Here is a 17,232-nt window from a genome sequence, read left to right on the forward strand (position 1 = left end):
ATTGACACTGCTAAATTAATATTAAAAAACTTTATATGATAATGTAGCGTGATCCCATCACTGGTGACCTGAAGTCGAGGTCGGATCTTTATCAGAGAACACATTAGAGGCCATCGAGGGAGTTGTAAAGACCCAAAAAATTAAAATGATTGAAATAATAAATAATAATAATAATAATAATAATAATAATAATAATAATAATAATAATAGATAAAATAACAAATAAATAAACAAAAGGAATGACGTGGGAAAAAGAAAAAAAATTAAATTAAAGAAATTAAATTAAATTAAGATTAATTAAATAATTAAATAATTAGTTATTAAATTAAACATTTTTACATTGGATTTAAAAAAAACTAATTGAAGTAAGAGAAATATATATATATATATATATATATATATATATATATATATATACATATATAGGTAAGTTATTATAATATATAAATATATATATATATATATATATATATATATATATATCTAAAGAAACTGAAAGAAGAAGAAGAAGAAGTTAGCGGCCGCCCCCGCCCCCCCTAAATATATTTTTTCCTGCGTAGCTCCAGCCACCTCCGTCTCTATCTCTCCCCTTCTCTCAATTTCTCGATGGGTTTGCGTCGGATCGGGAAATGAAAGGTGCCGTTGGATTCCTAACTCTGCCACTGACATTTTTACTACAGCATATTTGTCGTGGGAACAGCTTAGGCCCTACTCCTAGGGAAGGGTAACTTTTCCTCATTTTCTCAATTTCACTTTAAATATGCAGTTATGTCGACGATTGGACACCACCACGGGGTCCTAGTTGTCATCGTCATCATTTTGGCGTAGGTAATTTTCTAATTGGGGTTTTCTAGGCCCACTCCAAACCGAGAGTGGGATTTGGGAAATTTGGCAAATTAGTTAAATTTGCGGGTATAATTGTTAATTTAAAAATTATAACCCTAGAAAATATTTAAATAGTATTTTATTTAGGAATAATTACATGGAACTAGAAATTTTGATTCAGGATCCAGGTGAGCACCGCAGGTATTTTTCCGGAGTCCCTGTCGGTGTAGTTCAAGAATTCAGGTAAGGGGGAAATTTATATATTAAATCAGGTTTTTCATGAATTAAAAATGACTATGTGTTATTTATGTATATATGTTTTTTTTTATGTGGGTTTAAAATGTCAGCCATGAAATTTATGTTTTTTGAGCCTAGGATTGTCAATATAGTTATGTATATGGGAAAGTGAACGAATGAAAGTGAGAAGAATTTTCTGATGAATTAAATAAGAAATGAAATGTATTTTGAGCATATAAATGTTAAAAGTGGGTTGGCTTATTTTATGAGGAATATGTATGAATTTTACTACTAAATTGTGTGGCATAAGAATCTGTGCAAATTATATGTTAAATGTATGAAATGCAAGCTAAGTGAGTAAAGCAATGACAATAAAATATGATATGAACAATGTTGCCTGTATATGTTAAATGCAACCATGTAAAGGTACGAGAGCTGAAAGCCGGGTTAGTAGATTCTAGTGCATTTCTATATGAGCTAACTGTATCAGATTCTAAAGCATTTCTATGTGGACTAACTGATAAAGGCTAAAGAGCGGCTGTAGTACAAAGGAATGAAATGAAAATGTTATGAAATGAAATGATAAGGAATGACAATGCAATGAAATGAAATGTAAAATGTGAATGATACAAATGGGAAAGAGTCACTTAAAGCGAAATATAAGGAAATGTTAAGTTATGAATATGAAAGAATGTGAATGATTGAATAATGATGGAAAGAATGATGTATTATAATATTAGAAGTATTTATGTATGTAGAACCTATTACGTTTAGGTGGGGCGCACTCTTCGCCTAAGGGCTTGCTGAGTAAGGCGAGTGCACTAGTAGCTTAAGATGCGGCAATAGCTGCATAACGTACTATGGTAGAGGGAACCTACTTGTATGAGCGGGTAAAATTCTCTATCCTTAGGGCCTTTGCCGGTAAACTGTTATTAAATGCGTGAGTACGAGATCAAATTAACACTTGAGGGCTTACTGAGTAAGGTGAGTGCTCTAGTATGCTTCAGTAGTGACCTTCGGGTTACCTAGGTATCAGAGCAAATGGGTGCTATTTGTATAGGCTGGTAATCACCTCTATCCTTAGGTAATCTCGTGGGTAAACATTTGCATATGATTGTTAGGTTCATAAAATGACTTTCAATATTATGTTAATGATTTGTAAATATTATAAAATGATATGTATAATCTCATGATGGCCACACGCTGAGTTTAATATATTGTTTCTTCCTTTATTGAGATGTGTCTCACCCGAATATAAATGTAAATTTTTTTTCAGGACCTCCTCAAGATCGAGCTTAGAGAGCTCGAGGTTTTTATAGCATTATTGGGAAACAGAAAAAGAAAAGGGTATATTTCTATGTTAATTTTGGAGAATGTAAATATTTACGTTTTATGTCTTTATGTTTTAAGGCTTTTGAGTAAGGAATGATTGTGAAAATATTGAATTGTTTTGGGAGTATGTAGATTTATGGAAATGCAGGTGATGGATGATTTATTATAGATTATAGTTAGATTTAGAAAACTCTGGTATTATATAATTGGGAGATTATATTTATGTTTTTCCGCTACGTATATGTTGATTATGGATTATCAGGGATTTTATTAGATATAACGCGCCGGACCTGGCTTTAAGGGTTCGAGGCGTTACAGGAGTGGTGCCAGGATGCGCAGAGGAAACATGTGAGTCAAGCAAATTATTTAGTTCATTATCTTATTCAAAACGTCAGTTGTATTCTTATTTCTTCATTTTCATCATTTTCATGACTGAAAATAGGCAAAGATGCTTGAGCTAAGGGATGCACCCGTTACAGAAGGCAGTTAGCTAATGACGGATGACGAGATCTGCACTCAGGTGCTTAGGCAACGAGCGGGTGGCTAGTTGAATGGTCTTGGGAGTGGATACGTCGCCCCAACATCATCATCTTCTTTCAATGCGGTGTCTCATGCTGAGATTGACCAAGAGCGTCGAGCCGCCAAGGCTCGAGTGGAGGAGATGGTTATCTGGATGCAAATGGTGGAAGCGGAGAACCAGCAATTAAAAGAAAAGATGTCGAACTGGGAAGCGGAGATGCAAGCCATGAAGAATTGGAAAGTGCAGATCAAAGAAATGATGCGCCAATCCCGTCCAGAGGATGCAGGTGACTCCTCTCATTAGAAGGTATGTAAAAGGTAGTTTATCATCCCTCTTTTATGGTTGTCTGAAACTCTTTAGATACTCAACTAATTTACCGGAATAATGAAATTGTCATCTTCCTTTCTCCACTTAAATGTCAAGATATTATCTCAAATAATAAGTTAAAACTCTCAAAATTTGAACCATGATAATTTAATCAAGAGAGACCGAAATAAATGAATTCTTTTAACATATAATAATTGCTAGGAATTAGTATTGGACCCAATCTTCATCATCACTAAAGCGAGGAGCCCCCATTCAAAGCCACTTCGGGATCAATTTATTCAACAATACATAGATTTAGTTCGCTTATTTGCTTTTACAGAGTCCTGCATTTAAGCCAAACCAAACTTCTCTCCTGTGTATCATCGACACTAGGAGCAACTTCTTCCTCTCTAGCCTAGGTGAAGAAAATACTCAAAATTGATTTGGGTCTAGAGAGTAATGCATTTCCTTATGTCATGGCGTCAAACACCCCTATAGATGTTGGCTTTACGAAGGGGTGTTTCTTGGTCTGTACTGTTGATGTCGCCTTCCGGTTGCAGCTATTCGTGATGCATGGTTATTGTTGTGTGGCTGCCGTTAACAATTATTATATCGGTTGCATTTAAAGGTTTTATTCGTTTACTAGAATTTAAAATTTTATAGGTATTGGTTCCTACTTGAAAAAAAATTACAATTTTAAGCTTTTGGAAATTAATTTTTGGGATTTAAAATGCATTTGACAGCCCTTGCAAAAGCTAAATTATTATTGCCAAGAATTAAAAAAGTCAAGAAGAGTATTTATTATTTGTCTAAGGGTATGTTTGTTTTGTATGATTAATTTATATGATTGATCAGATAGACTATAATTTGAATGAATGGATTTTAAACTTGTGATAGTTATTTTATCATGTATTTATTTGAGGAACATGATAAGCACATTAGCCTAGCTAATAAATTTGGAGTTATTTTTCTTAGATTACTGTTATTTTGTAATTCCCTAGTACAAAAAAAAAAAAAAAAAAAAACAAAAAACAAAACAAAACAAAACAAAACAAAACGAAAAACAAAAAACAAAACAAAACAAAAACAAAAACTTAAGAGTCACATCCCTTAGATTTGTTGCCCTCAATGTGTGTCAAGCTCCCTTAGCCAAATCTAGCAACTTAAGAACTCTAAAGCAAATGCATCCTAAAGCATTAAACCATCAATATCAAACTTGAAAAAAAAAAAAACATGCTATATTAAACGCACCTTACAATCATCCAATCATGACAATTATTTGGGCTCAAGTTCAACAAGAGTACTATGTTGGATTCATACAATGTTAATGGGTGGTCATAGACCACCATGTGTCATTTTGCGGTGGTCAAACCACCAGTTTGGTTGCTAACATGGTGGTTTGAGACCACCCAGTATTTTCCTATGAATGGCTATGTTTGAGACCACCCAATATTTTAAGCATTTATTTTCTTCTCACAGGAAATGGGCCTTTTAATAACTCACAACATAGAAGGAGAGCGCTTGTTGAAATCTTGTTATCTCAATTAAACCTGTGAATTATCGATGCAAAGTCCAAATAAGAATCGCAACATCAAGCATGACACAAATACTTTTTCTTTTTTCTTTTTCAATCAAATGTAGTAACATGATATTATATATAGATGTTTTAATTTGTTGTAGATGGCATTAACTGCCACATCATACTATTTTCTTGAATGTTGAAGCCTTAAAAGAGCATGATATGTATCTTGGAATAATTGTTTGCAAATCATTTATGTTTTGATCTTGTTAGATAACTTAACTTACGAGTTCTAATGATTTAATTAAGTTTCTTTATTGGCATAAAAATTTAACATTTAAACATTGAATGCCTTTATTGGCATTGCTTCACGAAGACTAGTTATATATATATCTTTGAGATTATCTCTTTCAATATTTGTATAGTGTTTTCCTTTGTTGTCGATGGCATTAATTGCCATAGGTTGAATGCATCTTTACTTTGGGACAGGACATGTCACATGCCATCGGCTTTTACTAATTCTTCTTTTTGTACATTCCTATCATTCTTTTTTTCTTTCACACACACACACACACCTCTTAGTATATATACAAAGTAAAGATGATGAACATGGTAATATAGGACATGTAAGCATCCAATACTATAGAATAGGGTTAGTATTGGTATTGGAACTGTCTAGGGATGAAGAGAGTTGGGTTTGTACTTCTTTTGAAAGCCTTTGCTCAATTCATTTTTAGGGTTTAGGGAGGGTGGAGAATAAAGTTTTTTGGAAGTGCACTTTTTTCATGTAATTTGTGACCGGTTGGTCATGGGTTCGAGTGCAAGGAAACTGCCTCTCTACAGAAAAATAGGGGTAAGGCTGCATACACTGTGACGACCCTCCCTTTGCCCTCGCAAAGTGGGGAGCCTTATGGCCCGGGGACACCCTTTTACTTTTTTCATGCAATTATTTGGTGCATATATTTGGAGAGGAATGCTAGAATCTTCAAGGATACTATTGCTCCTTCGCTGGCTTTGCAATGCTTCGGTGTTCTGCTAAAAATAGCTTTTTCAGAGGCATATCCTTAATTAATATGCATAGAGATTGGATTGCCCTTATTTCATTAACTCTGTACCGTGGTTATTTTTCTTTTTCTTTTTTTCTGTTTTGTTAACTTCTTGGATTGGAGGATGCCTTGTCTGCCATATTGTATTTTTCTTCCCTCATTTGGTAAAATTATTCGGTTATGAAAAATGGTGATTGGGGATTAATCAAAGAGGCTCTTGAACTAATGTCTTGGGACTTTTAAGTGTTGCATAGATGATGTGAAATATCAGTTTTGATCCAGACAGCAAATGAAGATTAATTTCTGGAAATTTTGAGAGGGAGAGATGATAATTGGATGATAACAAAGAAGAAAAAGAAGAAACGGAAGGCAATCCAGAATCACAAAGACAAACCAAGGTGGAAAATTCTGAATTTAACATCCAAATCTCTAAAAGAGTCCCAAAATCATAATATGTATAATTAGTTCTCCTTCATTTGTGCAAGTTTTGCCCCATCTATACCATTATATCCTATTACTTTTGTTTTAATTATGGAACTCACTTCATCTAGCGACAAAGAAAATAATGCAATGCTCAGCTAACTGGAAAAGGGACTAATCTTGATATCTTATTCTTTTAACTATTCAGGCAAGAGGAATATTGCCGGTTTCTTGGATCCTTTCTCATTAGTGTTGTAACAAATGAGTCGGATAACAATTGTAAAACACATGGAGGAGGAGAAGGAAGAGGAGGAGGAGAGAGAGAAGATAAGTGACATAGTAGCATGGTGGAGAGCGGAGAAGATTGATGTCATAGATTCTCTAATTAGCTTCACAAAGATATCTATTAAATATTTTGTAGTACGAGGACAAAAATGACCATCATAATTACTAAGGACTAAATCTCCCAGAAAAACATCTTCAGAAATTTTATTTATGACATATGTCACTCATTCCCAGCTTTGAACTAAACTGATGTAAACATATTCGTAAATGCTTTAGTGAAGATATCCTCAAACTGATTGAAAGAACGAACAGGAGTGCTCACATTTTTTCACAAAATGGCATCTTAAGCGAAAAAACAACCCATTTCGATATGCTTAATTCTTTCATTGAACATGAGCAATGTGCATGGCAGCTTGATTTTTGTAAAATATGCCTACAGGCTTTCAGATTGGAAATTCTAGCTTTTGCCCAGATGGCCTTTGTCATATTATTTCCCTCAGTCTATTGGCCATAGCCCTATACTGTGCCTTTGGACCAGACTGAGCTACTGTGTGTGTGTATGTATGTGTGTGTTTATCTATGTATTTTTTTACTTTTGCATGTGACAAGATTGCCACAAATAGAAGTACAAGAATCTCTAGTAGAACTCCTGTCATCCTCTGCCCCAGCCAAGTACGCATTGAGTAGCTCACAATGTCTAATGCCTATGCGCTTTGAGAACAAGTCCTTTACCTTGGATACCCATGTGAAATTGTAGAATTCTGCATGCAACCTCCTAGTGAACGAGCTTTGATCTCTCCATAAATTTGCTTATCAAATCAACTGTAAAAGAAATATCAAGCTGGGTCACAGTAAAGTAAATTAAGCCTGCCAATCATGACATCAGTTTTTGTTGTCAAAATCTTCTCCGTCAATAACTCATAGTTTTATTTATCATAAAAAAATAGCTTTGAGCTTCACCTTTTCTGCTTTTTACGTTTCTCAACCAATTTCTAACTTCTTAGTTTTTTTTCTTCCTGTTTAAAACACCAAAATTTGAAGTTATGTAATCTTGTCAGCCTTGTGAACTTCTAACAAATCCCATCTTTCCATTGAGAGTTTGCATGCTTTTGTCAAGGCTCATGATTTGACTAACCCTTCAGCACAACTCTAGGACATCCATTGCTACCTGATACCAATTTCTAAAACAATTTCTTTGCGCAATTCTAAAAGGTGGATTTCAATTTCTTGTTAAAATTTATCAGGGATATATAACAATTTATTAAATATTAATTCTATATTTAAGTAATAACATTTTTATTTAAAAATAATTAGATACCTAACAATGGACATGCCCTCCTCACCTACTAGTATATATTAGAAACTAGAAAGCCTTGGGAAGGGGCTACTACCCCTGTTAGCCTCCGGCGTTTGCCTTCCCCTCCAACAGAGATCTTCAAATTGGTGCTCTCACAGCGATGCACCAATGGAGACATGAAGAAAGCTTTGTGCAATTGTGCTGTGTAAATTGGTGTAATCTCAGTGATGCAGGAGCAAGCCCCCACCCATCCACCAAAAGGCGTCTCAGCTGCCCTGTAGAAACAAGATATCATTTCACTCATCAATATTTTTGCCAGTATTCTTGTTTGTTAGGGAAGTTGAACTTGAAAAATAAAGCAAAGTATTTTCAGTTTGGGAAAAAATCACAGAGGTTTAGGTAAAATGGCACAGAAGGTGGATTAACTGTCCAAAAATCAAGGTGAGGAAGTCTTGAAAGCAGGGCAGGAGGCTGTAATGCAGCTTAAGATCCTATTTTGCCGAGCTTTTGCTTTAGCTGGGACGCAAAAGAAGTTTCATGTATTGCCAGTTCCACAGTCTACTCCACAAATCTCGGGCGTGCGCTTGCATGGATGTGACACGGATTCTTAAACATGCTCTATTTGATAAACTATGAACCATTTGCTGCATTTTGAGGGGCGGAACAATCTCGCCAATTTGCCTAGCTTTTTTGTAATCCTCTACTGAATAAAACTAAAACTTCCTTGGTTGCTGCTGCTGCCCTACTCTAGTTGTTGGTGCAATTCTAAAGCATTTTAATCCAATAACACGCCTTCCATTGTTATGCAAGGATCCTGGTAAATCATATCCAAATCTCTGGCGAGTTCGTTGATCAACACACCTCCCTTCATGTCACTATTACAGAAAACCTATAAATTAAGTGGGCAGCCGCAGTCATTATTTTGAGTTTAGGAAGCCAAGAGCTCCATCAAAGGAGAGATTGCAGGGCACTTGAAACATACACAGCAAAACCTGACGTAAAATTTTCAAAACCATCCAATAATTATATACACCCAAAAAAAAAATATAATCCGAAGTTGCTGCAAGCTAATTGCTTTCCATCTCAACAATGTACCACTGTAAGAACTAGGCAAACATTTCAACAGAAACTTTTCCTTCAAACACCTCCCATATGCAAACAGTTGTGTGCCATGACAATCAAGCTAACTACGCATTTATGGAAGAAACCATCAATCCATGAACTGTTCCTTCTTGACCATTAAAAATGTCTGAAAAACAGCCCACCTTCATTGACCAAACAAAAATCTCAAATGAATATAGGAGTTACTGCACAAATCACTTCTCCACTCTGGTCTGATGCCGAAGAAACAAATGGCCTATAAAGGAAATGTCCTAAAATTACAATATGGAACGAGTCCCGTGGACAAACGATTCCATCCATAGATGCACTTAGCAGATAATTGGTTAATGGCTATAAACTGAAGTGGAGGGAAACATTAGTGTGCTTAGAAAATGTCTCAAAGCAAAAGCCTGATGAAACAGTCCAAATTTTAATTTTGTTATCATCTGCTCCAGTTGTCAACGTTTGTGAATCAGGCAAATACACAAGATAGTTCACATCAAAGTAATGACAAAGCTGTTTCAGTATATAACTCTGTGAATGCCACTCCCACACAAGTAGTTGCTGCGCTTTGCACACCCAAATGTTACCCAATTGTCAAGCTCATTAAAAACTGCAGTTTTAATCTTCTCTCTCAATAATGACAAAAACTGAATGCACACAAGATCAGGCATCTGATATTAATCCAAATTCCACACCATTTGAAAATTGCCAACCAGCAGATCAAGTCACTAATGATAATCACATGCAGTCAAGTTTGTTGGGCCGCATAAATTATCCTTCCTCCAAAATTTCCGCTTTCCCCGATGCAAGTAATCCTTGCATTCATTACCTTCTTTCTCATTCAGTTCTTCCTCTTGTGATTTTTCTTTTATGCAATAATATTGTTATATCTTGTGAACTGCATGCTGGTAGTGGACATTAGGACTGCATGCTTGATTGGAATGTCACCTGCATGACTAATGCAATGATGTGTATTGCTGTTGGTAGATACTTTTAGGTTATTGCATGTCTTAATCTAAATGGCAACTGTATGATGCAAAAATATTGTGACTTGCATGTTTTTGTGACTTGCAGGATTGGGAAATGTTCTATTTATAGACGACATGCTACCGAAATTTTGTTGAAAATTTTTGGGAAAGGAAAGAAAAAATTCAAAAGAGACCAATTTTAGACTATGTGATACAATTTTTCTTTGATTTCTTGCTTGCTTGGTGGTTATGCCAATTTTGGTTGGAGTCTATTATTTATGTTTTAAGGTTTAAGTTTAATTTATGTGCAACCAAAAATTAATTGTTAATTGCCAAAAAAAGAGATTAAAAGTAATATAGGGTCCATCAGAATGGATGGAATACTAGAGGAAGTGGCATTGTTTCTCATGCAAGTCTGTAGAAATTTGTTTCCCATTTTGCTTGTTTGTTCCTTCCTCCCACTCATTTTAGGGTAGCTAATGGCAATAGGGTTTGATCTTGGGAGGATGCTTGGCCTGGTTACAGTCGTTGGAGTAGATGATGCTTCATCTTCTTAAGATTTCCACTCTTCACAATGCGTGTTCATCTCTTTCTTTTCTTTGGAGAGGAGCTCTCTTTCTTAAGATTTTCATTTTATAGTGAATCTCATACCAACCGTGTCTACTCTATGAAATATGTTGTTTATAGGATAATCCACTATATTCTGATATATGTGTTTTATGGGATGCATGAACACGTTACATTATTTAATGTTTATTATATGAAACTCTTGTGCACTCGCAAAATTCATTACTAGTTGGATTATTGTGAACTGTTTATTGTAAACACCTAGGTTTGGAGCATATCTTTATGGAAAATGTCATATTTATTGGAGAAATGTTGCCAAAATTTTTCAAAAAGCGTATACTAATTTTTTTAACTTTCTTAATTTGTAGGGTTTGTAACTGTGACAACGTCAGAACGATATCATGCACTACAGATACAACTTTTTACTTTTTTTGTTATCTGAACAGATGAAATGTATTTGAATTTGAATTTGTATAATGTATTTGTATTTAAATTTGAATTTGTATAATATATTTGTATTTGAATTTATATAATATATTTGTATTTAAATTTGAATTAGAATTTTGAATAATTTATGAATTTTATTGCAATTATGGTTTAATGTTATGTACAAGAAAATGTAATTTAATTACAGATTTTTACAGGAATTAATAATTGGAAAAAAGATTAACTTCACTACTAATTGTCCAATTTAAGTATTAGTGATGGTTTCAAAATCGTCACTAATAGCCTCTTTTTTAAAGTTTTAGTAAAAGTTCTCAAACTGTCACTAATAATAGAGTAATAGTGACAGTTTTAAAACCGTCACTAATAATAGAGAATTAGTGACGATTTTACAACTGTCACTAATAATAGAACATTAGTAACGGTTTTAAAACCGTCACTAACAGTAGAGCTTTAGTGATGATTTTTGGTCGATCCGGTGTAGAATCTATAGTGACGGGCTTAGGTTTTTAGTGACGGTTTTAATCCGTCACTAATACTCTATTATTAGTGACGGTTTGAAAGATTCGTCACTAATAAGTATTAGTAACGGCAAGTATAGCGACTAATTGAAAACCATCACTAATACTTAGTAGTGACGGTTTTGGGAGTATTAGTGACGGTTTAAAAGCGTCACTAATAACCTTATTTTTTGTAGTGATACCCCCGTAATATTCAAGAATCAATAGAGAAAATTATTTTTTTTTCCAATTTTAATAAGTCTTGTGTGAGACACTTTTTGTGGGACAAAATTATGAGGTTTAATGGGGCCAAATTGGATAATACCTCATTAGGACTGAACCAAGATGCTTACATTTAATATGAAAAGAAAAAAAAAAAACCAATCTAGGGTGTGAGTGAATCTAATTAGGGCATGTACTAGATACATCATGGCTATATAAGGATCACAAGATGCTTTTTATGAGGCAAACCTGTGAGGCCTAATGATAAAAGTGAACAATACCTCGTAAGAGTTGGATTAAAAGCTTAGATGATTATGCATGGTGTTGATAATAGTCAAAGTTGAGTTTTTTAGTCCGCACTTGCTTCTTGAGTTCTCTTGTTTTAGAATAATTTCATAATCAACTCAAGTCAAGTCATTTTTACTCTCTCTTTCTCTCTCTCTCTCATGCACACACATGCGAGTCTTGAGAAATATAAGAAAAAAAGTGAAAAGTTACCTAGCTTAGGTTGTCTTGCTCTTAAATGTCTCCAAAAGCTAAATTCAATTTTTAAAAATTTTTAATTTTGAAATTATATAATTAATTTTTGATTGGTTGTTTTGTTAACTCCTTAGTCCCTATTAGTGGCTCATTTACCTTAAATGAAACAATATTTTCTCTATAAATAAATGCTACCAAAGTCACAAAGCAATAAATTATTTACAATTTTCGTGCTCCAATCCCGGAAGTATTCTATAAGTATTTTCCCTTTTCATCATCACTTTTTATTGTCTTTTATGAAAGTTATTTTCTCTTCCTTCATTCTTCCCTTTCCATGGTTTTTTTTTTTGGTTATCATGGTGCATTTGTCATGAATTATTGTGTGGTTTCATCATATTAGTTTTATCTTTTTGAGAATTATTTTCTATGTTTTAATCATAAATCCATTCATAATCTTCTTTCTAACATACATAATTTATTTGTGGTTCAATGCTTGAAATAGACATTTTGAATAATAGTTTTTGCATTTTGATTATTGTAGGTGTCTCATTTTGTCCGGGCTTTATATAGCAAAAGTAGAAATTTTTTTTTTAGGATCTTTTTCTAGGCATGATTTATCATTCAAATTTGCATATGGTTTTGTTCATTAATACAATGAAAATAGTAAAATACTTGAAAAATAAAAAATAAAAAATTGAATACTTAGGAAATAAAAAAATGAATACATGGAAAATAGGAAAATAATAATAATAATAATAATAATAAAGTCAAGTGGGCTAACCTTCATACTTACACTTGCACACATACCACAAAAAATTTCAGTTGATAAATCAGAAAAAAAAAAAAAACTAATTTGTGTTAAATTTGATTGAACAATTAAAATGTTGATTGACTAATTGAATTTAATCAACAAAATATTTTTAAGTTTGATTGATCAATTAGAAATGACTGATTAGTCAAATTTAATTGGGTTGTTCTCTTCTCGGCCTATAAATAGAGAATTTCATAAAGGTTGAAGGGGAGAACAATATGGAGGCAAATTAGAGAGAGAATAATTGGAGGAAAATTAAAAAATAAGTGCTCACTAAAGAAAGAGTAAAGCGGAAAATTGGAGAGAGAATATTGTAAGAACTTGAGGTTCGAAGAAGAGAAATTGGAGGCTGGAGGAAAGAAGGCTAAGTGATTGAGATTAGAGAAATTGAGGAAGATTGAAGGTTGAAATGCTAAATGGACAAAAGCAAAAAAATATTAGCAATAGAGAATTCAAGAGGCTCGGGAAAAGGAAGAGAAGATTGCAGATTGGAGGATTCAAGAACAGAGGTTGGTACTTTTAATTTTATATTAAGTTTGTTTCAATTTTTGGCTTGCTCAATTTTAAACTCAAGATTCTGTAATTAGGGTTTAAATTTGAATAGAACAGAAATCATTTTTAACCTAATAAATCCAAAAAATTTCCAGAATAATCTAAATAAAGCTCAAGTCACTACAAAAAATCAGGGTATTAGTGAATGATCAAATCAGTCACTAATACTTATAAATTCGTCACTAATAGTATTAGTGACGAATTTATAAGTATTAGTGACGGTTTTAAAATAGTTGTTATATCTACCGTGACTACTAACTATTAGTGATGAAATCTAAATTCGTCTCTAATAATGGAGTATTTGGGACGGATTATAACCGTCACTAAAACCCTAATACTATCACTATAAATTCTATATCGGCTCAGCTCAAATTTGTTACTAATAGTAAGGTATTGGTGACGAATTTATAATTTGTCACTAATAGTAGGGTATTAGTGAAGGATCCAAATTCGTCACTAATAGTAGAGAGTATTAGTGACAAATTTTAATCCTTCACTAATACTTATTATTAATGACAAATTTGTAATTCGTCACTAATACCCTATTATTAGTGACAAATTTGAATCTTTCACTAATGATTAAAAAAATTAAAAAAACCTTTAATACTAATTTTTTTTAATCATCAATTCCTGTAAAAATCTGTAATTACATTTTCACATACATAACCTGAAACCATAATTACTACAAAAATCGTAAATCATTCAAAATTTCGAATTCAAATACAAATTCAATTAAAATAAAGAAATAACATTTATTCTAAAAACAAAAAAATTCAAAATTTTCAAAATTCAAATACAAATACTAGTACAAATTCAAATTAAAATACAAAAATTCCATTTGTTCAAATACAAAAATTCCATTAGTTTCAACACGTGAGAGGCGCAAATTAGAATGACTTTAAGTTTTAACTGATTATGCATATATTTCTTTGTACATAGTTTTATTATAGAAAAACTTTAACGAAATTTCGACAGCATGCCGTCTATAAATTGGACATTTCCCAAAAAATTCATGCACTAAAACTTGATAGATTCAAGTAAACAAATCACAATAATACGCATCATGCAGATACCAGTGAGTTTGAGCATGCGAGAACCTAAATCCACTACCAACATGCAATTCACAATGTACTGCATCAGTCATGCAGTTGGTGTTCAACACAAGCATGTATTTCAGTAGTTCAATTTACAATTCATATCACATAATACCATCCATCAAGAGAAGATGGCATGCTGCTAAAATTTCGTTTGTCACTTCCTTAGAAATAAAGAAGAAAATGTTAGTTTGTTCTTAAAGCATGTTTTACATTAAAGTCAATTGTTGTTCTTGAAACATGTTTTGCAATAAGGATTCACTGCTCGAATATGTACTTTAATTACTGTATATATTTTTAATAAATTAGTATAAATATAAAATAAATGAAAGAGCAATATAATTAATGATAAATTATTGTAGTCAAAATTTTTATAATAGTAAATAATTAGTATAACTTTAAAAAGAGTATTAATTATATTCCTTAAAAATTCAAGTAAATTTGATTCCATTCTACTCGATTCCTATTCCATTCCTACATAACAAATGTGTAGAAAATGAAATTTGCCATTATATTTTATGTTATCTAGAATCAAGAAGCAACTAAAAAACTAAGAACCCTAAGATAATGTTCAATAAATTAATGAAAGAGCTTATGGGCTATGTTGACCTTATTAGTCATGCCCGGTTTTGATTATGACAAATACTCATTGTATCTAATGAGCGTTTGAGGTTTTGTGCAGGAATCAAGAATGATAAGATCAAGATGTGCACATAGCAAGAGAAGCTTGAAGACCAAATCATACTCATTGTAATAAATTTATATTGGTCTGTAATAGTAATTAGGGCATTTGGTTTGTAATAAGCTCACACACATCACATGCTTGATTTATTTTGTAAGCTCACACCGAACCATGAATGAGACAGGACCTTAGAAAGACCTTGGGGTGCACCGGACTCTTTCGTTGTCTTCAAATTGAACCCCAAATGACCTTAGGACACACACATATACACATATGTTTGTTAGGCACTTGAATAGGACTTGCCTGGGTCAATACGAGACCAAAATGCATAGTTGGTGCACTTTCGGTCGACCAGCCAATTTAGTTCACTTTGGCCTCGTTGACCGAACTGGCCCGGGGTCAACAGTTTGACCAAGGCCCGGTCGACCGAACTTCATAATTCATTTCTTACCGGTCGACCGAACCACCTGGGAGTTAACATTTTGACCTCCTGGTCGACGGACCACCTTTTGTACTCCAACTACCTGGTCGACCGAAGGGTCTTGGGAAAATTCCCAGCGGTTTAGTCGACCTAACCCTTCAGTTCAAAAAGACCCGGTCGACCGAACCTCGGGAATTTGGAAAATCGCCTTGCCTCGGTCGACCGACCACTCAGTTCAAAATTTACCCTGGTCGACCGAGCCATTTGAGTCCTAGTCGACCGAACCATTTCTGGTCGACCGGACCTCTCAGGTTGCCCTGATTTTTTTTACCGCAGTTAATATTTTTAAACAAGGTTAAAATGCCTTAAACGTCATTAAACTTTTCTAATAATACCCAGTAGGTCCCCAACGGTTATATTTTCTCCCTTGCCTATATATATGAGTTCATTTAAGAAAATTAGTGGGAGATCAGCCACTTTGATTAGGGAAATTTCTTTGAAAAACCAAAACCCTATAATACTCATTTCCAAACTCCACACACTCAATCTTACCTTCCTGTATTGCCTACATCATTTGTAAGTTGATTTTTGAATGTTTATATTGATTGGTTTGCTCTCCTATCTTTAAATTGTTTGACTTATTTTGAGAGCTAAACCTTAAGTATTCTTAGGGGACTTTGTTAATAAGTCTCTCCTAAGAAGACTAATATGAAACGTTTGAGTATTGCATATTCATTGCAATATCTCCTAAGAAGACTAATATAAAACGTTTGAGTATTGCATATTCATTGCAATATCTTAAGAAGTTGGTATTTGTATTTTGGTTGTAAAAACATTTTCAAATATCTACTGTGTTTATCTTGAAAATATTTGATGAGATATTTGCTTGTGTGATAAAATCTTTGTTGCAATATTCGTTAACTCATATATCCCTTACTGAATACAAAGATTGAATATCCTTTTGCAACCAAACATATACACTTCAAGAGCATCAAACGATTGAGAAAACTAGCTCTTTGAAATATACACATATATTGCTTAGCTAGTATCTTGGTGTGAACATCTTACCTGAATATCCTGTGATACAAAGATCATTTAGGCTTGCACTCTCACGCACTCATTACAACGATAGTAAATCTATTTGAGAGTTGACATCTTAGACCACATTGAGCTTACATATTGAATCATACTGTGGTGTTTGTAATTACGCTTATTTGGGTACACATCTGCTTTACTTGAAAGCTTATTCATTGTACCATTTGATTGTATTTCAAATTCTGTTGTATTTCCAGGCACGGGCTTGAAGAGGGAGACTATCCTAGAATAGTCCCGGATTGGCTTAGACCCGGTTAGGAAAGCTAGGTGCGTCGTCCCGTTAAGGTGTGTAGGTTGAGATCAGCTCCGCTAATTGACCTGGTTAAGGTTGAGGTCAGCCCTGTGATAATTTGACCTGGTTGTAAAAGGTGTCGCTCCACCCTTAAGTGAGCTATTAGTGGAATCCTTTAGCTTGCAAGTTAGAGGCGGGGACGTAGGCACAGTTGGCCGAACCCCGATAACATATCGTGTGTTCATTTACATTTCAGCACGTTATATTTACCGC

This window comes from Malania oleifera, chromosome 13, assembly GCF_029873635.1.
Source record: "Malania oleifera isolate guangnan ecotype guangnan chromosome 13, ASM2987363v1, whole genome shotgun sequence".
In the NCBI taxonomy this organism is placed as follows: Eukaryota; Viridiplantae; Streptophyta; class Magnoliopsida; order Santalales; family Ximeniaceae; genus Malania; species Malania oleifera.